At 50.4% G+C, this 8424-nt stretch overlaps 1 pseudogene; it reads left to right on the forward strand.

Annotated features, from left to right (window-relative positions):
• Positions 1–5843, forward strand: part of LOC113456531 — a 7929-nt pseudogene extending 2086 nt beyond the window's left edge.
• Positions 5844–8424: the final 2581 nt, after the last annotated feature.

An 8424-nucleotide genomic window follows, 5' to 3' on the forward strand; every position in this document is an offset into this window, starting at 1 on the left:
CTTCAGACTTAATGCTGAGGGGGGAAAGTTGGGGAAATGCTGCTTCCATCCCAATAGATGGGACATCTCATGCTACACCCTCAGAGTAAGCCCACCAGTACCACCATGAACAGGGTCCTGAGAGGTATGCTTGCTCAGCAGGAAAAGTGGGCAGAACAAGTTGGCAGTGGATGAGGAACTTGTAGGAACATTCATGGGTAAGAGCACAACTGTCAGGGTGCATTGTGTAGCTGGGGATGGCTGGAGAAAGAAGGAACTCCAAGATGAAATCTTAAGGCCTGTATGGCAGCAGGAAGGTCTAGTCTCTGAACTGAATCCTAAACAACTGTACAAAGGTGTATTGAAAACTACACAAAGTATTTCTTCATGCCAAGGTTCCTCATCTAATTCACATGTCTTACTGAAGGAGGCGTCCCATGCCCCCATGACTCTAGTCCTTTATTATGTATTGTTTGCAATACACAATGATACAGGAGCCTCACCCCGGGTGACTTGTAGATGGACTAATCTGTATCACCATGAGGATGAGGCCTACCACTAAGGTTCCAGAATCATCTTCCTGACTCTACCTACTCTCTAGCTCTGTTTTGATTTCTTGCTTGGCTTTACTCTGTTAACTCATTGGACCAAACGGCTTTGTTCATCCACCAATAAAAGCAACACATATACAGAAGGACATCCCACATCAGTGTCTTGTGACCAAAGTCATAGGATGGTGTCAATCTCCTTCAGCAAAACTTCTACATACAAATCATGGAAAATAGCCACTGTTTTCTGCAAGGATTTCTCCAAGGTCAAAGTGTTTCTAGAAAACATCTGTTCATTCTAATGTTCACCCCACTACAACACACGGCAGTGGGGACAGGTTTGCAATTCTGTTAAAAAGAAATAACCCCTATAGTTCTGAGTGAGGAAATGAGGTGGGGGTAGAAAACAAGGTATCAGCCAGCTGCACAGGTGAAGTCCCTGCTTGGGAGGTAGAGGTGGGAGGAGCAGGAGCCACGCTCCATGTGTGATGAGTTGAGATCAGCCTGGGCAAGAGCAGACTCCCAAAGACAAGAGCAAACACACACAGTTTTATGTAAGTGAAGTCCCTGCAATGCTGTTGTGTTTGGGATGTGATAGAGTGCTTGCCTAGCACACGTGGACCCTTGGGTTTGATCTCCAGTACCACTTACATGATAAAAATTCAGTACCTGAAATTTGTATGTCCTGTTTCTCACCTGGCGATTTTACCATAGCTGCAGGTGAGCAAAAGCAAAACCAATGGTGGATTTAGTGGCGATCCCAGCAATCCATCTACCTCTGTCTCTGCCTCCACCTCCTGAGTGCTGGGATTAAAGTCATGCACCACCACCACCTGGCTGGTCTTAAATTTTTGACCCTCCTGCCTCTGCCCACTATGTACTAAGACTACACCTGGGCTGGGCGATGGTGGCACACGCCTTTAATCCCAGCACTCGGGAGGCAGAAGCAGGCGGATCTCTGTGAGTTCGAGACCAGCCTGGTCTACAAGAGCTAGTTCCAGGACAGGCTCCAAAGCCACAGAGAAACCCTGTCTCGAAAAAAAAAAAAAAAAAAAAAAGACTACACCTGTGCCTAAAGTATTCACTTTGGGGTTGTAATTGGATTTACATCCTGCAGATGGCCGGGCCGTGGGTCCCTGAGATGACTGGGTACAAACCTCTGCTAGACAAGGCTGGCAACCCAGGCTTGTTCCTTAACATCAAAGGTAGAAGAACTGGCTCCTGAGAGCCATCTGCTGACCTCCACATGAGGACCGTGCACAGATGCACAGTGGTAATAAACGTTTTAAAAAACTGAAAACTATGTGTTGATCACTTTTCTCCGCGTGTGACAAGACACCTAAAACAAACACGGTTCAAATAAGGAAGGGCCATCTTGGCTCACAGCTTGAGGATGTGGTCCAACATGGTGGGGAGGTCATGGCAACAGGAGCTTAAGGAGTCTGGGCACGGTGCCTTTGCACAGTGCCTGGTGCTGCAGAGCCAGATGAGTGCCAGTGCTCAGTTCTCTTTCTGCTTTTCATCCTTACTAGGACCCCAGCAGCCCCTGGAATGGTGACAGCCATATCTAGGGTGGGTCTTCCTCAATTTACCCAACGTAGAAATTTCTTCAGCAATATGCCAGGAGTTGTGTCTCCTAGGTGATTCTAGATCGTCAAGGTGACGATATTAACCATCAACACTGGGCATCCTGTATTGTATTTGCTGAGGGTTTTACCATCTTGGCTTGACCATGGTCTGACAATACTAGCCTGGGGGTTCTGGGGTAAGCGGGTCACCAAGCAGGTCTGTCTCCCTCAGTCTTCCACAGGCAAATTGAGTGTCCATCCCAAGCAGGCCTTGAGAGCAGCCATGCAGCCTGCTGAGCCAGAGCCAGAGCCAGAGCCAGAGCCACAGCTAGAAGAACCTGGGGACTCCAGGGAGCCCAGCGTGGAGGTGACAGCAAGCCCTGGGGGCTCCCTCATTTACTGCTGATCCTAAGACAGAAGGCAAGGGAGAGAGGTGGGCTACAGAAATTCTTCCTTAGCCTGGGCCAAGACCTGTAGTCCCGATCCTCAAGTTCCTCCCTCTTGCTGCAGCCTCTAACTGCTGGAGCATCTCGGGTTCTTCCCCAGCCAGAGGGCCTCCTAGGAGAAAACTCTCATTTGCCTTGTCCTTTCCACTGCTTCCTCCCCATAAGCTGAGGGGCACAGAGACCAAATTCCTATAAAGCAGAGAGATGGGAAGGGCAAGGAGGGGAGGGAGGACTAGACCTGTGGGTTGGAAGCCTCATGTCACTTCAGTCACCAAGTCACCTTCTCTGCAAAGCCGTCTCTGGAGTCAAGGATGGACCTGCAGTCGGAACCCACTGTCACATTCCTGTTCACACTCCTCAACACTCCTGAGCCCAAAGATGCTGAATCATCGTAAGGCTGCCTGCATGGCTGTGTTTCTGTGAGTGGGTGGGTATTACCTGGGGGAGGGGGAGAACAACCCCTTCCCCCCACCACCACACCCTTTCACACCTGTGCCAGGTTTAAGCTTTGGGCTGAACCACAGGAAGGCCCACACAGGACTGATGGAGCTGGGTCTCAGACTGGGAACTAACAACTGACCTTCAGGCCCTGAGGGCTGCTCTCACCTCCCCAGGGACACTGAGACCCTGGAGAGCCGGTTCGTGAGTCAGGAAGACTGGGGCCCTAAGAGGACTTCAAAGGAGATACAAGATTTGCAGAGGGACTGTGAGAGGTGAGCTCCAGGGACATGTGGGGTGAAGTTTGCAGGACAGGACTGTGAAGCCAGCTCTGGTTTGGGCTAGTACTGTGTTTTCAGCTCGTCCCTTGCCCTGAAGGCCCTGCCTGTGTTCTCTTTTGTCTTTATTCTGTCCCACTCTAGATAACTTGCTTGCCAGCAGGGCCCTCACCTCCCAAGCAGAAGTATCCTACAGGATCAGGATCTGTCCCGCTGGTTACTGACCACAGCTTTGGCTGTGTGGCAGGAGTCTAGCATGTTGAGGATTCTTACCTTTAGCTGTCAAGGAACGATATAGGTAGCTGGCTGTGGAGGGTTCCGTTCTGTGATGTCAGGCAGCAGAGCCTGGGGGCTGCTCACTTCTGCCTGGTAACGGAGTGGGTATAAGTGATGCCTCTCCTCCAGGGCTTCCTGCCTTTCTTTAACCATGGATCTGAGCAATCCAGGTTCCCACTCACACGCTGCTGGCACTGAGCTCTTAGGCAGGACTGATCCATAAACTCACCAACCCGCTGCCATAGAGTCCTGAACCAGCCCTGACACAGCTCAAAGAGATAGCCAGTCTTCTGCTCTGCCCCATGGAGACCTGAGGACTCATGGCCCAGCCCAGGTGATGAGCAGCCTGTCTCTTGCTAAAGAAGAGTTGGGTGTGGGCACACAACAGCAACTCCAGCATTTGGAGGTGGAAGCAAGAAGACCAGGGGTTCAACATCATTCTTTCTAGAAGATGTAGCCTGGGCTACATGAGACCATGTTAGGAATAAATAACAAATAAGGGTTGAGGATGTAGCTAAGCTGGTTGAGCTTTTGCCTTTCAGGAAGCTAGTATCACATAAACTAAAAGTGGTGGTGTGAGCCCTGATCTCAGCAGGTGGGGTGGAAGTAGAAGGTCAAGAGTTCAAGGTCATCCTTGTCTCTACAGTAAGGTAGTGGCTAGCCTGGTGATGTGAGAGTCTGGCTCAAAATTAATTACTTAAAATGAAATAAAAATAATTGCCGGCCGGTGGTGGCACACACCTTTAATCCTACCACTTGGGAGGCAGAGGCAGGTGGATCTCAGTGAGTTCAAGGCCAGCCTGGTCTACAAAGTGAATTCCAGGGCAGCTACAACTGTTACACAGAGAAACCCTGTCTCTAAATAAATAGAACCCAGGTGTAGATTCCAGCATCCACACAGACGCTCACAACTGTATATGACTCTAGTCCCAGAGGGTCATCATAACGACTTCTTCTGGTTTCTAAGGGCCCCAGGCACAGGAGCAGGCAAAACATTCATAATTATAAACTAGAAATGAGCAAAAGCAAAAATAAATTGGGGGGGAGGGGTTGAGACAGGGTTTCATTCTGTAGCCTTGGTTATCCTGGAACTCACAGAGATCCACCTGCCTCCACCTCCTGAGTGCTGGGATTAAAGGCCTGAGCCACCACCACCCAGTAGAAATAAATAGATCTTATAGAAAATGCTGGGTGGTGTAAGGGATGGCTCAGTGATTATGAGCATTGCCTGCTCTTCCAAAGGTCCTGAGTTCAATCCCAGCAACCACATGGTGGCTCACAGCCATCTGTAGTGAGGTCTGGTGCCCTCTTCTGGCCTTCAGCCATACACGCAGACAGAACATTGTATGCATAATAAATAAATAAATAAAAAAAAAAAAAAAAAGAGTACTACTGACTGCTCTTCCGGAGGACCTGGGTCCAATTGTCCATAACTTCCAGGGGATGTGACAGCCTCAACACCAGTGCACATACATTTTTTAAAGTAAATAAATAAACGAGAATGCTAGGCATGGTGGCCCATACCTTTCCATCCCAGCACCAGGAGGCCGAGGCAGGCAGTTCTCTGTGTGTTTGAGTCCAGTCTTGTGAGTTCTAAGCCAGCCAGGGCTACATAATGAGACCTTGTCTCTACAACAACCAAAAAAAGATAAAACCAAAAACAAACAAAAAAGGAAAGAAAGACAAGGCAGCTAATACATGATATATGAAAGGAACAGTTCCTTCTGCGACGGTGATGTGGGTAAGCTCAGCCTCCTAAGGAGGCTCCAGCTAACGGAGCTGATGCAGGAAGTCTGTGTATGGAAGGGTTGACTGGGAAAAGAACTTGGGGCTCAGGGAGCCTGTCCTTTACCCTAGGCTTCAGGAGGCATTGAACGCTAACCAAAAGGACAACCTGGCCCTTGAAGAGAAGCTACAAAACCTGGTGAGCCTCCCAGCCCCAGAGCTACACTTTTGCCTTGGCTCCTCCTTGCCCTCAGTCTCACCCCTTTGCTCCTGGGGCTGAAGGTAGTCCTGGCCAGCCACTCACCTCAGGCCCTGAAACCCTTTGTCTCAGCCTACCTCATTGTACAAGAACCTGGAGGGAACTCTGCTCACTCTGAAGGACTTTAGACTCTCCCAGGAGACAGCTGAAGTCTCTCAAGAGGAAGCAAAGGACACCCAAGAGGAAGCAGAGGACACCCAAGAGGAAGCAGGGGTCACCCAGGAGGAAACAGGGGTCACTCAGGAGGAAGCAGGGGTCACTCAGGAGGAAGCAGGGGTCACCAGGGAGGAGGCAGAGGACACCCAGAAGGATACCTTGGCTCTTAAACTGAAGAGGGCTTCTGTCCAGCGCTTCTCCCTTGAACCTCCTGTATCGTTGCCAGCAGCTACCTTGTTCCCAGAAGATAGTGTCTCACAGCAACAGGAACCAGCCCTGGCCAGCCCTGAAGCCAGAGAATGGATTCTTCCTCAGGAGTCTGTTGTCAGCCCCTCTCTAAGCCCCAGCAATAAAGAGCCCCACTGAGTTGCAGAACCAAGCATCCATGGGCCTGGCACTTGGCTGGGTAGAATCCAGCACTCCAAGGAGAGCTGGGTCTCTGGACCTTGTTAACCCCAACAGTCCCGCCTTCAGACTCACTCAAGGAGTGTTGTGGGGTAGGTTCAGGGAAGAGCTCTACTTCATCCTGAGAGGACAGACACCACACACTAAGATTGGGAAGGGCTTCTTCCCACCTGTGACCTCCCCCTTCAACATGCCACCACTCCTGTAGGTCATGGGGAGGAAGCAGAAAGATGGTGGAAACTCCCCAGAGCCTGGAGGTGCATTTAGATCTGGGCTCCGTCTGCTAGAGGACTTTGCCTCAGTATTTGTCCAGCCTGGGCCACCACCATCTCTAAAGGGAGAGGTGTGTGTGTGTGTGTGTGTGTGTGTGTGTGTGTGTGTGTGCACACACACATGCATGTGAAATCCCAGTCTCCAATGCTGGACTGGGGATAGGGTGGGACTCAATCTCAGAGTGACACTCTTGTCACACAAGCGGGAGGACCCAAGTTCTGAATCCCCAGAATCCACATAACAGTGGGATGTGTAACATGAGTGGCTATACTCCCAGCACCGAGGAGAAGTGGGAGGTGGAGACAGAAGAACCCAGAAGCTCACAGGCTAGCTAACCTGGCCTGTGTGGTGGGAAAATAACAAAGATAACCTGTATAAACTCACACCATGATTGCTCCATGGCGTGGTTAAGGGAGAAGGTTTTGTAAGATTTTTGTTTGTTTGTTTTTCTTTTTTCTTTTTCTTTTTTTTTCTTTCTCCGAGACAGGATTTCTCTGAGTATGAGCCCTAGCTGTCCTGGAACTCACTTTGTAGACCAGGCTGGCCTTGAATTTACAGAGATCTACCTGCCTCTGCCTCCCGAGCACTGGGATTAAAGGTGTGCACCACCACCGCCCAGCTAAAGGAGAGGTTTTTACTGGAGATGAGAGAGAGAAAACAGCCAGAGACATTAGCAAGAGTCCAGAGCAGGGAGAAAGAAGTAAACCGAACACAGCCAGCATACTGGACCTGATCAGGGCTTTCTGTAAGGGAAGGGGCAGTGGTGTTGCACAACTTTAATCCCAGCACTCAGGAGGCAGAAGTGTAGCGCCCGTGCCACTACAGGTCAGTCCGTGAGCTGGGAAAAGGGCTGGAGACTTAAAAACACAAAGACATACAAACAGAGACAGACACAGGGGACATGGGCCACCCTTGATACAAGAACGCCAACTTTATTGTGCTCAGGGGCAGTTTACATAGGCTCTGGCCATGCTCCAGCTCTCAGGGTCTTTCAGTTGCAGGCCCACCAGAAACCACTCTTCTGCCATCAAGGTCTCATGCTCAGAGCAGCTGCAGGCACAGGTAAACAAGTTATTTTGCTCAGTTCACTCCAGTAGGCAAAGGGTCTGAGGCAGGCAAAGAAAGTCAAGGGACCAGGGGTCTGCAGCCCCCAACAGCTCCCTCTTTTCAATATAATTAGACCAGGCCTGTCTTGGGTTGCAGAAGCACATGGCAGGCTCCTGTCTTACCTGTCTCTGGCTCACTGGTCTTTCCGTAGCCTGCTAACCCATACTACTCTTGGAGGAAGCCCTCTTTCTTGGGAAAATAGCAATATTACATCACTGCTGCCTCTGATGCCTGTTGGAGAGGCAGAGCAACAGAAACCCTCCGGCTACAGGAGTTCCTAAGGCCAGCTGTTCAGCAAGCCTGGGCCGTATGGGAGTGGCTGGACTGGCACCGGAGTGGCACAAACGTCATGAAAGGAAAGGGAGCAGCCAACCGCATGCTCCTACTGTTCTTATAAAAGGAGGTCTACACATCAAACCTAAAAACGCCCTGGTGAAAATTAGATAGGGCATTCTGGATCTCTAAGGCAGTGGCAACCTGTCTGACTAGGGGATCAGCAGTGCTAGCCACAGCAGTTATCCCCGAATCCTCCCAGGGGGCTCTCCTAAACGAGGCTGAAAGGTGGCCGAGACCCGCAGGGGTCTGTAAGTACGACAGGTCACCTGAGCTGGGACAGACCCCCATTCCTGCCTTGGAGGCCGATCCCACGACCATGGCCGCCGTGGTATTGTTATTGTTCCGTGTCTTGGTGCCGAGGATCCTGGCACCCCTGCAGCGTACCCCAGGCTGGGCACCCACTGCCTATATTGGCTGTTTGTCAGTCACTTTTTTCTGTGTCCTGAAGAATGTCTAGTAGACTCTTTTATGAAGCAGGAACCCCGAAGGACAGTTTCACCTACAGACAAATTTAGCAGTCATTTCTCTGTGGGTTCACCAAGCAGTCTAGGCAAGAGCAATTTCTTGCCCAAATGGCTAGCAAACTCCATAAGGAGCCTCTTTGGTGCCCATCTTCCTTTTGAAGTAATT

Source organism: Microtus ochrogaster, chromosome 8 (assembly GCF_000317375.1).
Source record: "Microtus ochrogaster isolate Prairie Vole_2 chromosome 8, MicOch1.0, whole genome shotgun sequence".
Taxonomy (NCBI): Eukaryota; Metazoa; Chordata; class Mammalia; order Rodentia; family Cricetidae; genus Microtus; species Microtus ochrogaster.